This window comes from Schistocerca cancellata, chromosome 1, assembly GCF_023864275.1.
Source record: "Schistocerca cancellata isolate TAMUIC-IGC-003103 chromosome 1, iqSchCanc2.1, whole genome shotgun sequence".
Lineage (NCBI taxonomy): Eukaryota > Metazoa > Arthropoda > Insecta > Orthoptera > Acrididae > Schistocerca > Schistocerca cancellata.
In genome coordinates, this window is record NC_064626.1 from 139,513,404 (window position 1) to 139,536,020 (window position 22,617).

General features: G+C 43.6%; 1 protein-coding gene and 1 pseudogene across 1 annotated transcript in view; both read left to right on the top strand.

Moving 5' to 3' along the window:
- The first annotated feature begins 3,433 nt into the window (after positions 1-3,433).
- On the top strand, positions 3,434-3,551 carry LOC126097921 (5S ribosomal RNA; annotated as a pseudogene).
- Positions 3,552-6,889: 3,338 nt separating this feature from the next.
- Positions 6,890-22,617, top strand: part of LOC126166925 (putative ammonium transporter 1) — a 334,629-nt gene continuing 318,901 nt past the window's right edge. The window contains exon 1 of the mRNA XM_049920442.1: positions 6,890-7,010. The gene's annotated coding sequence lies outside the window, so the exon portion shown is untranslated. The remainder of the gene's footprint in view (positions 7,011-22,617) is intronic.

Here is a 22,617-nt window from a genome sequence, read left to right on the forward strand (position 1 = left end):
CGCATTCACGCGTATAAACGACGTAAGGACTGTTTCAGCATATAGAAAAGCCAAATTAGAAGCGCGGTAGTAAAATTAAAATTGCAATGGAAATTCAATTGTTAAATTTAGAGGAACGAGCTGTTAGGTGGAAAGAGCATCTTGAAAGCCTCTATGAGAGGGAAAACTTGTCTGATGACGAGACAGAAGTAGAAACAGGAGTCGATATACACTCCTGGAAATGGAAAAAAGAACACATTGACACCGGTGTGTCAGACCCACCATACTTGCTCCGGACACTGCGAGAGGGCTGTACAAGCAATGATCACACGCACGGCACAGCGGACACACCAGGAACCGCGGTGTTGGCCGTCGAATGGCGCTAGCTGCGCAGCATTTGTGCACCGCCGCCGTCAGTGTCAGCCAGTTTGCCGTGGCATACGGAGCTCCATCGCAGTCTTTAACACTGGTAGCATGCCGCGACAGCGTGGACGTGAACCGTATGTGCAGTTGACGGACTTTGAGCGAGGGCGTATAGTGGGCATGCGGGAGGCCGGGTGGACGTACCGCCGAATTGCTCAACACGTGGGGCGTGAGGTCTCCACAGTACATCGATGTTGTCGCCAGTGGTCGGCGGAAGGTGCACGTGCCCGTCGACCTGGGACCGGACCGCAGCGACGCACGGATGCACGCCAAGACTGTAGGATCCTACGCAGTGCCGTAGGGGACCGCACCGCCACTTACCAGCAAATTAGGGACACTGTTGCTCCTGGGGTATCGGCGAGGACCATTCGCAACCGTCTCCATGAAGCTGGGCTACGGTCCCGCACACCGTTAGGCCGTCTTCCGCTCACGCCCCAACATCGTGCAGCCCTCCTCCAGTGGTGTCGCGACAGGCGTGAATGGAGGGACGAATGGAGACGTGTCGTCTTCAGCGATGAGAGTCGCTTCTGCCTAGGTGCCAATGATGGTCGTATGCGTGTTTGGCGCCGTGCAGGTGAGCGCCACAATCAGGACTGCATACGACCGAGGCACACAGGGCCAACACCCGGCATCATGGTGTGGGGAGCGATCTCCTACACTGGCCGTACACCACTGGTGATCGTCGAGGGGACACTGAATAGTGCACGGTACATCCAAACCGTCATCGAACCCATCGTTCTACCATTCCTAGACCGGCAAGGGAACTTGCTGTTCCAACAGGACAATGCACGTCCGCATGTATCCCGTGCCACCCAACGTGCTCTAGAAGGTGTAAGTCAACTACCCTGGCCAGCAAGATCTCCGGATCTGTCCCCCATTGAGCATGTTTGGGACTGGATGAAGCGTCGTCTCACGCGGTCTGCACGTCCAGCACGAACGCTGGTCCAACTGAGGCGCCAGGTGGAAATGGCATGGCAAGCCGTTCCACAGGACTACATCCAGCATCTCTACGATCGTCTCCATGGGAGAATAGCAGCCTGCATTGCTGCGAAAGGTGGATATACACTGTACTAGTGCCGACATTGTGCATGCTCTGTTGCCTGTGTCTATGTGCCTGTGGTTCTGTCAGTGTGATCATGTGATGTATCTGACCCCAGGAATGTGTCCATAAAGTTTCCCCTTCCTGGTACAATGAATTCACAGTGTTCTTATTTCAATTTCCAGGAGTGTAGAATAGATAGAGTATCCAGTATTAGAATCAATATTTAAAAGAGCTATGGAAGACTTGAGAAGAAATTAATAACATTCCATCAGAATTTCTAAAATCGCTTTGGGAAGTGGCAACAAAATGACCACGTTGCTGTGTAGAATATATGAATCTAGCAATATACCATCTGACTTCCTGAAAAACATCACCCACACAGTTATGAAGATTGCAAGAACTGACAAATGCGAGAATTAACGGGCAGCAGCTTAACAGCTCATGTATCCAAGTTGCTGACAAGAATAACGCCGCGTGGAATTAGCCGAGCGGTCTAAGGTGCTGCATTCATGGACTGTGAGGCTGTTCCCGGCGGAGGTTCGAGTCCTCCCTCGGGCATGGGTCCGCAGCACGTGGTCTCACGGTCGCGTTCTCGCTTCCGGAGCACGGGGAACTGGGTTCGATTCACGGCGGGGTCAGGAATTTTCACCTGCCTCGAGACGACTGGGTGTTTGCGTTGTTCTCATCATGTCATCATCATTCATGAAAGTGGCGAGATTGGACTGAGCAAAGGTTGCGAATTTGTATGGGCGCTGATAACCGCGCAGTTGAGCGCCCCACAAACCAAACATCATCATCATCATCACATCGGGCATGGGTGTGTGTGTTTGTCCTTAGGATTATTTAGGTTAAGTAGTGTGTAAGCTTAGGGACTGATGACCTTAACAGTTAAATCCCATAAGATTTCACACACATTTGGACATTTTGGACAAGAATAATATACAGAAGAATGGAAAGGAAAATTAAGGATGTGTTAGATGACGATCAGTTTGGCTTTAGGGAAAGAAAAGACACTAGAGAGGCAGTTCTGACGTTGCGGTTGATAACAGAAGTAAGACAAAGGAAAAATCAAGATACGTTCACAGGATTTGTCGACCTGGAAAAATCTTTCGACAATGCAAAATGGTGTAAGATGTTCGAAATTCTGAGAAAAATAGGGGTAAGTTATAGGGAGGCACGGGTAATATACAATATGTGCAAGATCCAAGAGGAAACAATAGGAGTGGAAGACCAAGAACGAAGCCTTCGGATTAAAAAGTGTGTAAGACAGGGATGTAGTCTTTTGCCCCTACTGTTCACCTCATACGTCGAATAAGCAGTGAAGATAATAAAAGAAAGATTCAGAAGTGAAATTAAAATTTCAGGTGAAAGGATATCAAAGATAAGATTCGCTGGTGATAGTTAAAGTGAGGAAGAATTACAGGAGCTGCCGAACGGAATGAACCTTCAAATAAGTACAGAGTATGGACTGCGAGTAAATCGAAGAGAGACGAAAGTAATGATAAGAAGCAGAAAATTAACATCAGGATTGGTGACCACGAAACAGATGAATTAGATGAATTCTGCTACTTAGGCAGCAAAATAGCCCATGGAGCAAGGCGGACATCAAAAGCCCACTAGCATTGAAAAAGGGCATTCCTGGCTAAGGAAAGACTCTTAGTATCAAACAAAATTTGAGGAAGAAATTTCTGAGAAGGTACGTCTGGAGCAGAGCGTTGTATGGTTGTGAAATACGGACTGTGGGTTCAAATGGCTCTAAGCACTATCTGAGGTCATCAGTCCCCTAGACTTAGAACTACCTAAACCAAACTAACCTAAGGACATCACACACATCCATGCTCGAGGCAGGATTCGAACCTGCGACAGTAGCAGCAGCGCGGTTCCCGACTGAAGCGCCTAGAACCGCTCGATCACAGGGGCCGGCGGACTGTGGGGAAACCGGAACAGAAGACAGTCAAAGCATTTGACATATGGCACTACAGACGAATGGGCAACGGCTTTGCCTCAGTGGATACACCGGTTCCCGTCAGATCACCGAAGTTAAGCACTGTCGAGCGTGGCCGGCACTTGGATGGGTGACCATCCAGGCCGCCATGCGCTGTTGTCATTTTTCGGGGTGCACTCAGCCTCTTGATGCCAATTGAGGAGCTACTCGACCGAATAGTAGCGACTCCGGTCAAAGAAAACCATCATAACGACTGGGAGAGCGGTGTGCTGACCACATGTCCTTCCTATCCGCACCCACAGCTGAGGGTCCCGATGGGCAACTTGTCCTCTGACGACGGAGTGCATACTACAGATGAACGCTAAAACTATGGTGGAACTGATAAGGTAAAGAATGAGGAGATTCTTCGCAGAATCGGTGAGGAAATAAATATATGGCAGACACTGAAAGGGAGAAGGGACAGGATGGTAGGACATCTATTAGGATACCACGGAATGAGTTCCATAGTACTAGAGGGAGCTGCAGAGGGTAAAAACTGGAGAGGAAGACAGAAACTGAAATACATCCAGCACATAACTGAGGTCTTAGACTGCAAGAGGTACTCTGAGATGACGAGGTTGGCACAGGAGAAGAATTTGTGGCGGGCCGCATCAGACCAGCCAAAAAAATTAAGATAAAATAAAGAAAAGTGTAGTTATCACCCCGAAAGACTCCGCTGGGGTAATCGTTAAATTATCTTTACATCGTTTGATTTCCTGTAGTTAAGAACATTGTATTAAGTTTTATCTGTTAGGAAGTCCTCAGCCCAAAATGATCTGGTATTCGGTATGCTCCTATTTTGTTCACTTAAAGATACTGCGGAACTGTATCGAATGCCTTCCGACAGTCAAGAAGTGGGCATCAGCCTGAGCGCATTTGTTTAAGAGCCTCTGTATTCCACGGACGAATAGTGTCTAGGAAGACATCTTGAGCCGTGGAAAAAATTGCTGTTTTGAAGAGCGCGCCGCAGCGCGTAGTATGAAGCAGTCGCCCTCCGTTTCTGGCGGTGGCGCCGCTGTGGCAATCGCAGCTTTGGTGTCTCCCTCTGGTGGGAAAGGGGAAAGGTTGCCTGTTCACGTGCATTTAAGGGGCGCTATGAGCTCGCCAGTCGGTCAGTCTGGGTCAGTCTCTCGTCCGCATTTGTTAGGCAGTTAGTGTCTGTCTGTCGTTCGGAGTGCAAGTATGTCTGTCTTTCGGATCAACCTTTAAAGACGGCAAAATGAGGGTCTTTCCACTCCGCCAGTAAGAGAACTCAGCGAGTGGTCGCCCGGTCGGGGCTTAGTTCCTGCTTCTGAGTCTGCGCGTTAGGCCACCAGTCTGCTCGAGTTGCTCAGGCAATGGTCATTGGCGGTTGGATCGATCGGTTGGTCGGTTGCGCACTGAGACACAAGATGACTTGTCCGTCTTGAGCGTCGGCACATGTGAGGTCGGTATGTGAGTCCAGTGGGCCACCCCGTATAGCGAGGGGTAGTGGCTTCGCGGTCGACACGAGAGCAACAGGAGTCAACCCACGACATCGGTCCGGCCGGTGCGAGCTGCGACGCCGTGAGACGGGAGATCGGCGTACCTTCCTGCGTCCGTTGAAGCGGCTGGCAGCGGACGGTTCGGGAGAACGATTTTTGGGGGGTGCTGCGCCAGGTCTTCTCGAGAAATCGCAGTTTATTAGAAGTTAAGTGATTGGTGATACGTTGTTTGATTTACTCTTGTTAAATTCTACTTGTTTTCTTGGTGAGGTCACAAGCCGTTTTGCTTTGGGAATCGTCCCACCATTCTTCTCCGTTTGCCCACCTGCGGGAAGGTGGTTGTTTATAAATTGGGTGCTCCGTTTTTCCCTTGTAGAGTAGGGGCGGGTTAGAGCAACCTGCGGTTCGGGTTGTTCGGTACTCTCCCTATCAATCTACCGTACGTTAGTAGCTGCCTCTGTCACGTTTGTCTGATTTGGTGTGTTCACAAATTTATTGCTTGGAGTGTAACGGCCTAATACCTGAAATATGTTTTGAACTTTGGAAACTTTGATATTATAGCCTATAATCTTGAGAGGCGGTATCTGTGTACTGTAGAGCATCTTAACTATTGTTTGGCCAACCTTGTAGAATTTTATGTAAGACTGCATTTCATGGGCCTTTATTTAAATAATCATTTTAGTATATAAAGTTGTCATCCTTTAACTGTAAGACTTTTCTTAGAAGTTAAAATCAAGTTGCACCTTCGGTGGCAAGTTAATATTTTAATTGCTAGTGTTTTGTACCATTTCCATCCCTCCTGCAGGGTGTGCATAGTTTGTGTGCTTGTTTAAATTGTTAAAACTCTTAGTGTAAAGTTATCTGGTGTGTTGCAGATTTGCACCAGTGTAGTCTTTCAGAGGCTGTTGTGAGCGGTCGTAACTACGGCCGTGTCAAAAGGGAGCGGCTAGGTTCTCTGCCCGAAATCTCATACAGTCAAAACTTGTTTCTTTCTGCCTCTGAATAAATTGTAACTTTGATATTTAGAGGGTGCTTTCTGATTATAATTTTAAATCTGTTTCTTTAAAAAAAAATGCTTTTAGGCACTATTAAAGTGAATAAAATTCCCATTTGTTAAAAGGAATTTGCTTATGATTTCATCAGTTACTCCCTGGCAACCACTTGAATGCTTACATAGTGCGATTAAATGTGTTAATGTTCTTGATGAATCGCTAGTAAATGAAATAAATTCTTAAGAATATTCTTTGAAAATAAATCACAGTTCACATCTGTTTACGGAATCCATTTTATGGAGACGATTGTCGTCCTTCAGAAATTCCAAAATGCGTCAGTTTCGACGTCATTCACTTCTGCCTTCACCCACCTTTGTGTTGCTAAGACTATGTAGACATTATTACAAAAGACATAGTAATTCTGCTGTCTTAACACGGATATTTCTGCTGTTCAGCAATTTTTATATTAATATTTTCTCATTTAGATGTACAAGAACGAAACTTCTCTGAGAGTAATGTTTCTGATCTGCCTTTGGTTCCGGTAGGAATCTCATCATTGTCCCAAAGAAGGGGTTCCCGTAAGCTAAATATAAACGATTGGCAAGTGGCACGTCCTCTGCTATCCTAGCAGTCGCTTCCTGCATGTAGTGCACGCCCGACATGTCGAGGAGGCCCCACAATTCTCCACCCGATAGTAAAGGTCGAGAAATTCTAATCTGACACTGACGCAGAATCGTCTGAGCCTCGGGATTACTCCTTCCAGTCGGCTCCAAACCAAAGGACCGCGATCGTTTTCTGGGTTCGATGCTGCAAATAGGGAGCCGTGCTCTTTAAACTGGTGTTTCCCTTTCGTGTCCTTCGACTGATATAACGTGACGAGTAGGATGGCTGAAAGCAGCGGACCGTGTGGGCGGCAGGTATGATTGCAGGAAGCGGCGGGGAGCGCACCGCGCAGCAGGTGGGGGCGAGCCGAGGCGAGCCGCACTGGCCGCACACAGCACCGGGGGTTTCCGCGCAAGGCCGCGGCTGCACCGCTCTGCGTCGCCGCCGCCTTCGCAGCCACCTCGCCACAGTCCGGCGCCGGCCATCCGCGTCTGCAGACTCCTGACCGACAGACGCCGCTGCAGGTAAGCCGCCACTCGGCTGTTGCCGTCTGCCGGGCGCTCGCTCTACAGGTGGCTGCTCCAGACCACCCTGCGCCTTCTGCAAATGAGTCAGCTATTCGTAGAATTCACTGAGCACATAATGACATCTTTAACCCTTTATGTGTCACTGGAGTTTTTCGTAAGAGCATGCAAAAATGTGACAGGACATAGAGAATGCTCCGTCGAACAATTTGGGGTAGGCAACCTGGGGTCGGAGAAGCCAGCTTGAGATATCGAAGTAAAGTTGTCTATCGCTTCGTCTAACATTACTGTTTTCGAGCTGATTTACACTAACATGCGTACAATTTTACACGTAGTGTACTGATTATTTTGCTGTGACTATCTGGGCGTTGTAGACGACAATCTCATTGGGCCATATCTTCTGTCTGGCCGTCTGAATGGCCACCTCTACTTGAGGTTCGTGCGAAGAGTTCTGGCTGAGTTGCTGGAGATCGTACCCTTGGCTGTTTGTGGGAGGATGTGGATACAACATGACGGCGCACCGCTTCACTTCAGTGTGGAAGTCCAGAACTATATTAATGCTGTATTTCCTGGTCGCTGGATTGGAAGGGGCAACACCTGACCTGTATCTCGTTCATTGTTTCCTATGGGAATATCTAAAGTCACTTGTGTATGAGACGCCAGTGGATACGGACATGGAATTAGTTGACAGAATCGAGCTGCCTGTGATGATATTCGAAACACACCAGGGATATTTGTCAGAGTGCGTCAGAAACTTGTTCGCTGATGTCTTGGTTGCATTGGGATTGATGGCCATCAGTTTCAACACTTTTTGTGAGATACAGTACAAATGGTACGTTCATTGTTTCAGTGATGGTATTTACAGTTAACTCTAACGAATGTAAATAAAAAAGTAGACTGTAATGTGATTTTATTTCTCATATTATCTCTTTAAGCTGGCTTCTCCGACCCCAGGTTCGCTACCTTGAGCTGTTCAGTGGAGCATCCTTTATATCCTCTTAAATCTTTGCACGCTCTTACGGAAACGCCATATTATTAGAAGAGTTGTGTTCTAAAGTACCGAAGATGAACAAGTGCTCATTAGAAGAATTGTGTTCGAAAGCATCGAAGATGAACAAGTGCTCACAACTTTTAACGTATGCATTTTAGAGCACATGTTTACTGGACTTTTTTTCCTTGGTTTGGTCCATATTATCGCTTCCCAAAACATGGAAAGCAAAGAGCTTGCAGTAGAAGAGATTTGCTTCACAGTATAGAAGATGAAAAATTGCTCGTAGCTCCTAAGGTATGCATTTTCCACCCTATGTTTACTGAGACTTTTTGGCTTCTACTGTCGTGTACTTTCAACTGTGTGCGTTTACGCCATTAATTACGATACAAACGTTTGGACGAACATTGATCACATTTTTTCATTATACAGGGTGTTCCAAAAAGGTACGGCCAAACTTTCAGGAAACATTCCTCAAACACAAAGAAAGAAAATATGTTGACATGTGTCCGGAAACGCTTACTTTCCACGTTAGAGCTCATTTTATTACTTCTCTTCAAATCACATTAATCATGGAATGGAAACACACAGCAACAGAACGTACCAGCGTGACTTCAAACACTTTGTTACAGGAAATGTTCAAAATGTCCTCCGTTAGCGAGGATACATGCATCTACCCTCCGTCGCATGGAATCCCTAATGGGCTGATGCAGCCCTGGAGAATGGCGTATTGTATCACAGCCGTCCACAATACGAGCACGAAGAGTCTCTACATTTGGTACCGGGGTTGCGTAGACAAGAACTTTCAAATGCCCCCATAAATGAAAGTGACGAGGGTTGAGGTCAGGAGAGCGTGGAGGCCATGGAATTGGTTCACCTCTACCAATCCATCGGTCACCGAATCTGTTGTTGAGAAGCGTACGAACACTTCGACTGAAATGTGCAGGAGCTCCATCGTGCATGAACCACATGTTGCGTCGTACTTGTAAAGGCACATGTTCTAGCAGCACAGGTAGAGTATCCCGTATGAAATCATGATAACGTGCTCCATTGAGCGTAGGTGAAAGAACATGGGGCCCAATCAAGACATCACCAACAATGCCTGCCCAAACTTTCACAGAAAATCTGTGTTGAAGACGTGATTGCACAATTGCGTGCGGATTCTCGTCAGCCCACACATGTTGATTGTGAAAATTTACAATTTGATCACGTTGGAATGAAGCCTCATCCGTAAAGAGAACATTTGCACTGAAATGAGGATTGACACATTGTTGGATGAACCATTCGCAGAAGTGTACCCGTGGAGGCCAATCAGCTGCTGATAGTGCCTGCACACGCTGTACATGGTACGGAAACAACTGGTTCTCCCGTAGCACTCTCCATACAGTGACGTGGTCAACGTTACCTTGTACAGCAGCAACTTCTCTGACGCTGACATTAGGGTTATCGTCAACTGCACGAAGAATTGCCTCGCCCATTACAGGTGTCCTCGTCTTTCTAGGTCTTCCCCAGTCGCGAGTCATAGGCTGGAATGTTCCATGCTCCCTAAGACGCCGATCAATTGATTCGAACGTCTTCCTGTCGGGACACCTTCGTTATGGAAATCTGTCTCGATACAAACGTACCGCGCCACGTCTATTGCCCCGTGCTAATCCATACATCAAATGGGCATCTGCCAACTCCGCATTTGTAAACATTGCACTGACTGCAAAACCACGTTCGTGATGAACATTAACCTGTTGATGCTACGTACTGGTGTGCTTGATGCTAGTACTGTAGAGCAATGAGTCGCATGTCAACACAAGCACCGACTAATGACCTTAGATGTTAAGTCCCATAGTGCTCAGAGCCAACACAAGCACCGAAGTCAACATTACCTTCCTTCAACGGGGCCAACTGGCGGTGAACCGAGGAAGTACCATACATACTGGCGAAACTAAAATGAGCTCTAACATGGAAATTAAGCGTTTTCGGACACATGTCCACATAACATCTTTTCTTTATTTGTGTGTGAGGAATGTTTCCTGAAAGTTCGGCCGTACCTTTTTGTAACACCCTGTTATGGTATATAAACACATATATAGTACACAAAGAGGAAACGTAGTTATCAATAAGTCTCGAGAAATTCTTGACCGATTTACTTCAAATTTAACGCAATACTGAAATAAACATTTGGATGGACATAGGCTACATATTTTTTCCAATATAATAGCATGTGGTATATAGATACATAATTTCATGTAAAGGTGAAAAGTTGTTAGAAAAGATCACGAATAGCTCTTGATCGATGTATTTCAAAGTTATAAATGATGCACTAATAAAGATTCGGTAGTTATCAAAAATAACGAAAAGTTCTTGACTAATTTACTTCAAATATTTACACAATAGTTTAATAAACGTTCGAACCGACACAGGCTATATTTTTCTCAATATATACGATGTATAAATATACGTACAGCGGAAACGTTGTTACCAAAATTTTCGATAAATCAATGGCCAATTTACTTCAATTTTTACACGATGCTCTAATAACCATTTGGAGAGACATACTAGGGCAAAAATGCTAACAAAAATCTCGTAAAGTTCTTGATCGATTTACTTCACATTTTTACTCGATACTCTAGTAAACATACAGATGAAGATGGGCTACATACTTCTTGAACAACAATGTACATGTTTCCTGTAAAAACTGACTGGGAAAAAGAAAATCCTTGCTGTGAAAATGTATGGTTTGGTTTTCTTTCTCGTAGTTACTTTTAACTTCGATAGCGGGGCACTTAAACCATTAGACAGATGATTTCTGCGTTACATTTTCTATGTAATATTTAATTTTAAACAAAACCTGCATGCACAACTGTGTGCTTTTTTGTTCGATTTTAACGAAAAACAGGAAAGTGGTATTTGTGGCTTATCGTCTTAGGATCAGCAGGAGAGGTGTCTCGTGTCCCGTATACCGAAGGTTCCAACCGAATTATCTATTCATTTTAAGCAACTTCAGTTTTCAGTCAAGGTTTCGTTGACAATAACGATTAACAAGGCTCATGACCAGAGAGGGGGGGAGGGGGGGGGGAAGAAATGGTAATGAAGAGGGAAGGAGGAGATGGACAGAGAGAAGGGAGAGGAGGACGTGGAAAGAGATAGGGGCAAGTAAAGAGGAGCAGAGACAGCGGGGACGAGATGATAGGCAGAGAGAGGGAGTGGGGGAAATCAGGACGTATTCCTAAATCCAATTCCCACGCATGTTTTACAGTTGCGTAGCATTGCCGGCTTCACTAGCGAAGTGTAAAATCAATACAGGTGTCGTGTGAAAGGATATTTACAGCTAGTTTTCTTCCTCGGCGTACATAGAAACAAATAGATTGTCATGAGTTCAGATCCAAGTTATACCCAACGTTACTGATAATAAGCTGTGAATTTCTGCTTCTAATGAAAATTGAACATTGTAGATAATATTGTCTCATAAACCATCTCGAAAATGCTAGCTGCTGAGATAATATAATTTATTTTTATTGACGGGGCACTGTAGGATGATTATGAAAATTATGTAATATGACGAAAACAGTTTATATACACACTAGAATGTAACAGGCACATTATGTACGCATTTTTTGCCGGTTGTGTATTTAGATGGATTATTCTGACATTCGTGAATGTTTCTTCACGATATATACGAAAGATGTCATGCAGTTGGTACTAAAGTCCGTGACAGATGAAGTTCTGGCTGAACGTATAATGAACTGCCGGGAAGTGGTTACAGAAGAGCACGCAGAAGATTCAGAATTTGGGGAAGACTATGATGCAGATAGCGTAGCTACTATCTCTACTGTTTCAAAGACTACCGCAGTAATCGATGGTAGACTGAGTAAGACAATGTCAGTTCGATCTCTATGTGAAACATCTAGTACAGATTCAGCAGGTAGCGTAGACGATTGAAGGTGCATTTTACGAACGTCGCGGAACATACTCTGATACTGAAGTGCCTGCAAATGTAGACTTACATGCGTGGACCCTTTCCTTTGGGATATGTCTTCCTCCTTAGAGTATATTTATACTAACAGAAGCTAACATTGATAATTTCCTGCAGATTTTGAACTCGTTTTCAAATTTAACAGTGAAATTACCATGTCTGATTCTGTGCCCCTGATTCATTAATATGAATATTACCACTCTATACCTCATGGTGGACTTGGAAATACATGATACACTGCGCAGTTTTACCGGCTACCATTCCCATACTGACACGTATTTCAGTATTCTGCTGGCTAGGCCATTTTGGCATTGAATGAGTTGATTGATAAAATATCAACAGTGGGATCTTCTGTGGCTCATCGAAGACATGTGATTGTGTGAATCAAATCAATTATTAGACAATTTGAGTTCTTATGGAATACGTATCTCAGCACACGCCTGGTTTAATTCTTATTTAAGAAACAGGATGCTGAATGTTACCCTAGGTTGTTCGAGTAAATATAAAGAAGAACGCCGCATGATCTGCATGGAGAGAAGTTACTATGGCAATACCCACAAGGCTCGACCGCTGATCCATTACTGTTCTTGCTTTAGGTTAATTATTTGCCATTTTATCTGAATCAGGAGGCAGAGTTAGTCGTGTCTGTAGATGATACAACCATTGTTGTGAAGCCGAGCAAAGAAGCATCAACGGAGAATATAGCAAACGATATTTCTGTGAAAGGTAATTACTAATTTCGTAAGAATGAGCTAGCATTAGATGTTGACAAAAAGAAACTCTCGTCCACGTTTTTACTGTCAAAAATGTCCCACCTCCTATTAAACAACTGTACCAACAAGAAATAATTAACAGGGTAGAGCCTACTAAGGTCTTAGGCGAGTATTTTGATGAAAACCTTTTACTGGAAAAACCATGTAGTAGACTGCTAAAACGTTTAGATTTGCTTACTTTCGCCATAAGAATAGTTGCCGACTTCCGCCATACAGAAGTCAGTGAGTCTGCATATTTTCGTTCACTGATGTGTTATGGGATCATATTCTAGGGTAAATCTTCACTCAGACAAAAAATATTTAGGCGGGAAAAGAAAGTAATTAGAATTACGCGTGGGATTCAGACATGTGCATTATTCAGACATATCTTTAAGCGTCTGAGAATATTAATAACAGCGTCGTTGTATACTTAGTCACTTACAAAATTTGTTGTCAACAATACATCTGAGTTTGAGGGTAAAGAGATATTCACAAATACAAGAAAAAATAATTGATGCGTATTATTTTTTAACGAGTGTAACTTTGACACAGGAAGGCTTGAAATATGCAACTATTAATATGAATCAATAAAGTTCTTTGACTATCTAGCCATGGAAATATCAAATGTCTGGCAGACAGCAGAAGTGCTTTCAAATTTAAATTAAATATGTTTCTCTTTACCAACTGTTTTTATACCAAAGAGGAAGTCTTGAGTAGAAACAAACGGCCAACATGAAATGTTTTTTCAGCTTTTGTTTAAAGGTACGTATATGTTTTCTATCCGTCTCCGCAGCCGAGATCGTTAATGTACATCTGTGCATTGGCTCTCGACTTCGCGGTAAGCTGCTTCGAATCCTGCTGATGGATGAAATTTTCGCTGCCAGTATTTCGCCGGCAAGGCGAGGAGAGGTGGTATCGCAAGTTCTTTGCGCCAGTGTCCTGGATTCAATTCCGAACGGCTCCGCAGTGTGCAATGAAGTGGGGCATGGGACACTGTTGTTGGTCATCCGTCCGTCGGAACACGGAACTAACTGACATTGTGACTGAGGTTAATGGTGAGATTCTCAGCGCACGCAGTTGCCTGGGAGTGGAAACAAGTAACTGGGATATTTTGAGTGGTGTTACCCCTCACAGGGGAAGTATCCCGTCTTGAATGGCTAAAACAGAATAGCAATGACTTTAAAAGACAGAGTTGTGTGTTTTATATCCTCCACCAGAGTTATTTACCTGTAAAACTCTGTGTTTGTGTTCAATCGATGCGTGAAGACTACAGAGGCACACGTCTCTGAAGAAACAATGGTATTGTGTGAGGGAGAACTACAAACAGCTAACAACAAGAGTCATTAATGAGTTACTATCAGCTAATAACAAGAGTGAGCTGTTACTTGCAGGACAGCAAAACATTTGCTAGAAATACATGCAGTACTCACAGAGTCTTAAGTGCCAAAATAGAACTTGCTTGTTGTCGTACTTGCTTTCCTTAGTCATCGAAGTACAGATAAGCACTTTCAGGTAAGTGCTTAAAACACAGCTGAGTGGAACTGCTGCTGGAAGAGATGTAGATAACATCACAATGATATTGCTTCCGCGTGTTGCCCCTGTCAAGTATGCATACTGTTTCATTCCGATGTTCCTTAGTTGCTTCATACAAACTTCACATTTCCACCTCGATGTCGAATGAGAGAAGAACGTATGACAACACGGAAGTTGCTATTTTTGAAAAGACTGTATGACCCTCTGTCAGTGGAACCTGCGTTAACACATATTATTTGAAGCAAATGATTTGTTTTTTCTTGGCAAATAGCAGCACGTTTATGACTCTCGTGATGCTGCTGGTCATAACCGCCTGTTACGCGGTACTGTTTCTCAAGAGACTTGTAGCCTACTAGTGTAGTCTTTAGATGCATTAACCTTCGATCAACAACTGTACGTAAACGCAGAGTCTTACATGAAAATGACCATGGCGGGAGATAGAACAGACATATCTACATATTTTCAAATAATTTTTATTCGGTTTTAGACGTTTCAACTGGAGTGTTCACGTTGTGAGTGTTGGATTTTCAATTACTTAAGGCCTTGGGGCTTGGACCATAGATGGGCACAAATTGCGCACGCCTCTATTTCTGCTGTATTCAGCTTTGGAACCAACATCTAATAGGAGGTCATGTTACGGAGAACACACTGTCGAGTTTCAGTCATTGCGCACTATGCTATGTGGATTCGACACTTAACAGTTTTTCTAATTTCTAGCTGAAATCAAGCAATGGTTTTAACAACTGAACGGCGAGCAGAAGTTTAACAACTGAACGGCGAGCAAGAAGTTTCCGGTTGGGGGCGTTGCTGCAGCATGTATGGAACATAGCGCGGGTATATATTAGCAGCGACATGTAGGCAAAGGACTGGTATGGCATTCGTGTCTTCCCGAAGTACGTGCGGCAAATGCGGAAACGTGAAATGTGGCGACGTTATTACTGTGGTGTCACCGCCAGACACCACACTTGCTAGGTGGTAGCTTTAAATCGGCCGCGGTCCATTAGTACATGTCGGACCCGCGTGTCGCCACTGTCAGTAATTGCAGACCGAGCGCCACCACACGGCAGGTCTAGAGAGACGTACTAGCACTCGCCCCAGTTGTACGACGACTTTGCTAGCGACTACATTGACGAAGCCTTTCTCTCATTTGCCGAGAGATAGTTAGAATAGCCTTCAGCTAAATCCATGGCTACGACCTAGCAAGGCGCCATTAACCATTTCTATAGAGAGTCTCACTTGTATCATCAAGAACGCTGTATACAAATGATGGATTAAAAGTTAACTATCACAGCAGCTACGTACTTTTCTTTAAAGCATTCATTAAGTATCCTGTTCCAGATTTCACACCAGACGGCGTGAGTTGACGCGTGCCCTTTCGGTTTCCTCGCCTTGTGTCTAGACTGTCTTGTCTAGACACAACAATTACCAAATGCGTCGGAACAGTATCAGTGTACTGTTATTCTTTTCTTGGTTGCCTAAGGACAGACACTTAGACGTCCATCGGGGAATGAAGAACGTGTATGGGGCAGCGCGTGTGTGTAAAACCAGCGTTGTGGAATGGTGCGCCGAGATCCGTGCCGGTCGCGATTCGACACAAGAGTTGTCTAGAGTTGGAGGTTACGCCACCATATTGGGAGACACTCAAGCACACGCCCTACAGTCTTATCTCCCCGAATGCGATTATCGCGCCTTCGGTCCCTTAAAAGAAAGCCTTGAATGGTCAGCGATTCCTATCGACCGAGGATGTGTAGCAGGACACGGTGTTTTACCAAACGGACATCTTCGACGTGATGCGTCGGTGGAATGATTGCCTCACTGCTCACGGCGATTTTGCTTGACAGGCGTACCGATTCTGGACTGTATGGTCTTTGAATGGAAACTTTTTGATCGTTCCCAATATTACACATGCAGTAGTACACTTAACCTAATTTCTTCGAAACCTCAAATATTAATGTGACGTCTATCATTTTTATATTTGGCCAGGTGAAAACATAACAAACAGTTTGCCGAACGGTTCCACATTGTGTTGACAGTTCTTTTTCTTTTTACAAGCGACGGAATTACCGTTCTTCTGTGAATTCCTCTGTTTGTTGCTCTGTGTCATTTCATTGGAGTAGTGGACACGCATCATTCAGTTTTCTAACGATTCGTCAACAGTAAATGTGAAATATTGTGTTATGCTTTTGTAAGAAACGACATCCGTTTCTATCCATAGTGTCCTGCTTTTACACAAAATTTCCGTTTATCAAGATAAGAGGTATAACGCATTAAAAAACCTTGATTATATAGAAAATCCTTGTGGGGGGGTTGCATATTAACAATCTGTCGTTTCAAACTCTTCCTCACTTATAGAGCTTTATATGCGTGGATCAAAATATTTTTACGAGTAGAAATTATATGATTCTTATCACTGTGTTCGCAAATTATTTGTTTTTTGAAAAGAACATCACCTAAAGGACGAAGTATTATGTGCTTTCGGAGATCTTTCAGAGCAACCAAATGCTGAACAAGATTTCACCATTATAATAAAGAAACCTTTACTGAAAATACTGCAGTTAACATCAACTGAATAGTATTCCACAAGGTGCCTGCAAATGAATGCCGCCACACAGCTGATCGAGACGTAGGTTTCAGTACAACGACGTCGTGCATGGTCTGTTATCATCTCTGGTCTAAGCTTACGAGCAAGGTGATCTCGTCATACATGACAAGCAGACACTGGTTCAAATGGCTCAGAGCACTATGGGACTTAACTTCTGAGGTCATCAGTCCCCTAGAACTTAGACCTACTTAAACCTAACGAACCTAAGGACATCACACACATCCATGACCGAGGCAGGATTCGAACCTGCGACCGTAGCGGTCACGTGGTTCCAGACTGAAGCGCCTAGAACCGCTCGGCCACACAGGCCGGCGCAGACACTGGAATAGAGTCAATATGACCCGAAGGAAAACTCGAAAGAGAGTATTTGTAAGCCACTCCGCGAGGTATTTATTTGGTTTATGCATACTTTTGCCTTTTGTAAATTGAAATAACGATAATATTGATAGAGAATCTTTTAATGCCACATAAATCTTACTGATACATTAATTTTCATTTATTTTGTAAGACAAACCGGCATACTATTTTTTCATGTTGCGGAAGATAAAGCGGCCATACTTCTTCGCTTTTACATTGCCGCCTGGGACATATCGCACATATTGTACAATGCTTTGCACTCGCTGTAGTGTGTGTTACATCTTCTTGCTTGTGGTATGCATTGTTATCTTTTTCATTTTTTGACACGGTGACAGCAATATATCTTTCTGCCAGATAAAGCCTTATCGTATATTTCTGTGTATTATGAGAACTGTTTATTCTACTGGATACGTAGTGGATTAATGAATCTTTAACAAAAAATTCAAGTAATTTTAATGAATTTTAAGTAATTTTCGTTTCACTTTATAGGCTATGCACGGTTTGTAAAAAACGTGATAATTCAGAGGAGACACTTTTATCGCATGAAAAAACATTCTTGTAGCTCTTTTCTCGTTTTTTTGTCGACGTTATAATTACTACCTTAGCGATTACTAGTGCTACCTAATCTTTTTTCTGGTTGCGCAACACTGTAGCTTTTTTTCCATCGTGAAGACTACCAGAACGGCTACGAACTGATAATTTCTTGCCTGTGAGAAATCCTTCACATTTTGTGAAATTACGTAAGAAACAACTTCTGCCTTTCTGTGTACAGAACGAAGCTAAACGAGCTAAAATATTGCCGATTTCTTGCAGAGCTGTTGCAGACGAAACAAAACGATCATTATCCCCATACATACATACCTCTTCACTGAAATGTAGAGCAATACCGGGTGTCATGCAAGGTCCAAACACGCAGGACAAGGAAACAATGTAGCCAGTAATTGTTTAAGCTTCGGATCATGAAAGAGGCTGAGAACGAAGGAACTTTCATGGGATAGCCTTCCTTTGTTCCTACGTTTAGCGACAGAAAAAGTAAGGTTCGGGAATTATAGAACCGACGAGAGCAGTTATGGATTAAATAGAAGATTTCGGACCATTAATGTACACTGTACAATCTGTGTTTTCCCTGCAGGCGCATCAACGTCTAATCAGAAATCCCGGCTATTTTCATTAATACCACAAAATTAATATTTCGTCTCTGACGAAAAGTCAGAATATCTTAATTCACCGACTTCAAAACACGTATTTGCATCTTTAGAATAGTGCTTACTAGAGATCTACATCCATATTATGCAAATCACTGTACCAGTTATTAGGGCGCATGGACCACAGAAAAATGTTTAAACGTGACATGTAGGAGGTTGTATTATATTCCTAGATTCATGACTTAAATTTTGGTTCTCCACTTAAATTTGGTTATTAAATCTTTCCAAGCAGACTTTCATCGGATAGTTCGCGTCTACGTTCAAGCATTTGCCAATTCATTTTCTTCGGCATTTCAATGACGCTGTTCCATGAGCAAGGCAAACTTGTGACAAATCGTCCTGCCCTTGTCTGTTATCGCTCTGGCAGTTTTCAGTCTGCAGACTGGTTTGGCGCAGCTCTCCATGCTACTCTATCCTGTACAAGCCTCTTTATCTCCGAAGAACTATCGCAACCTACATTCTTCTAAACCTGCTTACCGTATCATCCCTTGATCACCTACAATTTTTACCCACCACACTTCCTTCCAGTACTAAATTGGTCATCCCTTGATGTGTCAAAACGAGTTCTATCAACTGCTCCTTTCTTTTAGTCAAGTTTTGCCACGAATTTCTTTTCATCCCAGTTCTATTCCTCATTACTTACATAGTCTACCCATTTAATCTTCAGCAATCTTCTGTAGCATCACCTTTCAAAAGCATCTATTCTCTTATTGTCTGATCAGTTTATCGTCTCTGTATACGTTCAGAATCTCCCGCTATTCCTGTCTGGTACGGGTCCCACACGTTTGAGCAATGTTTTCGTAAGCGGTCTGTTTTGTGGAATGACTGCATTTCTATTAGCGTAGATAGTTTGTCACTAGGTACGGTGTTCGTCACCACAATTCTCACAAAAATCATCAAATTAGTTTTTCGAGGGAGAGGGAGCAATTTTTTGATGCAAGTGTTTAAGTAAGAAAATATAATTGTAACTATTTTGGGAACAGTTTTCATGAATGGAAATTAATAAACACAACTAATTTTTAAATAACACCGTTTAATTGATTGTTAATGACACAGAACACATAACCAAAGAGCTTATTAGTGACAAATGACGTTAAAAAGTAGCTTACAATCTCTTCCTCCTCAGTTTTTCTAATGCAAATTTTGAAATTGCCTCCTCAGAAACGATACCTATGGCTACAATATTTTTGACTGACAAAACTCCCCTTCCGGATGCCCACACGCAGCGCAGCGGTGATGCAGCTCAGCGCCAGTGCTCAGACTACGGGGAAAACTACCGCCGTAAACGCGGCCCATGACCCCAGCCGCAGAAGTGCGTGTCAGCCAGAGAGAGGCCCAGTGGTCGGGACGACCTGAGTGGTAGGAGTTCGAGTGCTATCACTACTCCCAGTGCAAACACTCGTCATATTGAATCTTCTCAAATTTCCACAGAGTATACACGCGACACACACAATCCCAAAGCCGACTCCACATAAACTGGGCATTGGTTCAGTATTCACCCATCCAGGCGGCGCCGTGAGCCAAATCGTCATAAGTCGGAAGCTTTCTCAGTCTCCCCGAATTGCTGTACAAAGGATGGGCCGGCCCCAGCGTGGAACAAAGGCGTCTGCTGAGATACTGTGTCCAGCTCCGCCCTGCTTGCTTGCTGCTATGCTTTCAAGGGCCGTCTCTAGACGCACCAGAATACGGGGAACTAGGCACATATTTATCAGCATAACTGCAATTAAATATTACTATTGCTGCTGCAGTCTGACGCCGAGTAATGTACTGGAAATCTCTCCTCTTGAGAGCTGTGATTCTGGAGCGAATCTCAATATTTATAACACACATAATTTTCCACGTAAAATCTCTCTCATACCCTTACGGTTCTCGATGTGTTGAATCTATATCTCTCTTACGACCGGAGAAAGCCATTTCTTTGCACATGCTGGAACATAAGCCACCGTAACTTTACGCTGCAACGTATACACATCTCAGACAAGCAGTGTAGTTATCGTTTATATGTGTACAGTACCTGAAAAAATTACGGTAGTGTCACACTCACACCAGCTACATGTCTCGATTCTCCTCCATTCTAGGAAATGTTTGGCGTTTAATTCTTCCAGTCAGCATCTACATCTACATCCATACTCCGCAAGCCACCTGACGGTGTGTGGCTTGACTCATAGTGGATCTAAGATGGACACGTGTCTGGAAACACTTTATTTAAATGTCACAGTACAGTTTGTACAGCTCTTCAACACATTACTCATGGGAAACACGCAGGGGGGAAAAAAACGTATCGGCACAGTGCGAAACACTTTCATAAATGAAATGTTCAAATTGCCCTCCGTTAGGAAGTCTACATGTATCAATTCTCCGTCTCATTGAATCCCTGATGCACTGATGTATTCCTGGAGAATTTTGTGCCTGGTGCAGCCTTTTACAATACGGGCACGAAGATTCTATCAATCTAGCATTGGTCTTCCCTACACAAGAACTCTCAATATTGGCTGCTAATAGCAACAGGGGGCGGGACTAGAGGTGTCCGATGGTGAGCAGAGCATGGAGCTAGAGAGCGTAGTTGAACTAACAAGTAGATGAGTAACTCACAGCAGCGTTACAGTGCTAGCGGTGTTGGTACAAAATGCGCAACGTGCAACGATTTACATCTACAACAACAGTTGCCGAAGTTGAAATTTCGTCAGAAAGGAACCCAAGGAATTTCGTAGAGCGAGAAAGATGAGTCATCTGTCTCAGTGGAGTTTGTGGTGCCGCATATGCTCGACTGTGCGGGCAATTTACAACAGGAGTATAATGATGACGATATGTGTTGAACAATGTGTCGAGGCATGTGGTTCATCAGCCTTCTCGAAGAGGGAGCCACAAATTCCGTCTCCAGTGAAACGTAGCAAAGGACAATCGTTGTGCAAGAAGCGAGTACTAAACATAATTACGTACATGGAAGATCGCTTGCAGCTTAGTAAAAAAAAAAGTTATTAATAGATTTCCAATAAGTCCACAGCAATATGAGCGTGTAGTGCATAAGAAAAGGGAAGACAAGGCGCACTTGTAAAAAAAAAAAAAAAAAAAAAAAAAAACTGATGCTTGCGTGTGGTCGATACAATTTACAGGATGTGCATGATAGCGACTTACTACGTTATGCACCATCATAGATTACAATGATATCAAGGGAAGGGGTGGATGGCTGCATACTTTCAAACAGTGTTACAAAAATGAAAGAAGTAAGACAACGAAATTTCAAACAAAGCATCGTTGTCGAGGCACAGCAAACTGCGGAATTGGCTCGAAAATTTGTAAATGAGATAAACAAAGTTATACCGTCGTTCGGTAAGGAATTTGTTTTCCAACGGATCAATCGCAATTTGAAAAGGAAATGCACATGAAATGAACCATGGTAATCAGAGGTATCGATAAAGTTGTATCAAGGTCAACTAACACCAGTGTCTTAAAGCATTACGCATTACAATTATACCGACTGATAATCTGAATGGTAAATTGCCTGGAAAGTTATCTATTGTGCTGCGAGAAGCTGGAGGTGCTCTGCCCCCTACGAATCTTTCTCGTGTGCGTGATCCTGCAACGACAGCAGGGAGTGTTTAGTTCACAGGAAACAAGAGTGGGAAAATGAGGGTAGGAGAATTACAACTATGGTTTGAGCACTGCTTTTGGCCAATAACTGGTCAAATTAACTTGCTTTTCCTTTATTCCTGGCCTTTGTATAAAAATCATACTCCTTTAGAGCAAACTATCCCTTCTGAAAAGTGTGTGTCATTCTACTTCATACCACTTGGAACAGCTGCACAATTTCAGCCCCTGGATGCTTGTTTTTTCCGTGCCTATAATACACGTTGTCGTACTATTTGTAGTTATGCCTTAAAGGATAGCCAGTTTCTCGAAAAGCTCCATGACAGAATGTTTCCCATTTGGTTGCATACTATAACATTTCATCAGTTGCACCAATATGATTCTGTATGCATTCTGTAAGAGTGGATACGTAGCTGAACAGCCTGTACGGTTTGCAACTCCAAAGGAATTCACCTTTGGTAGTGATGATGTGCCCTTCTCAAGTCAGTCTTACTAAGGGTTGAACTTGCGACCTCGCACTCAAAGTGTTCTTTGTCAGTCTTTACGCTCTCTAATTGCCCACCCACTCCCACAAGTGACAAGAGTGAAACGACGAATGGAAAATATATTTTGACA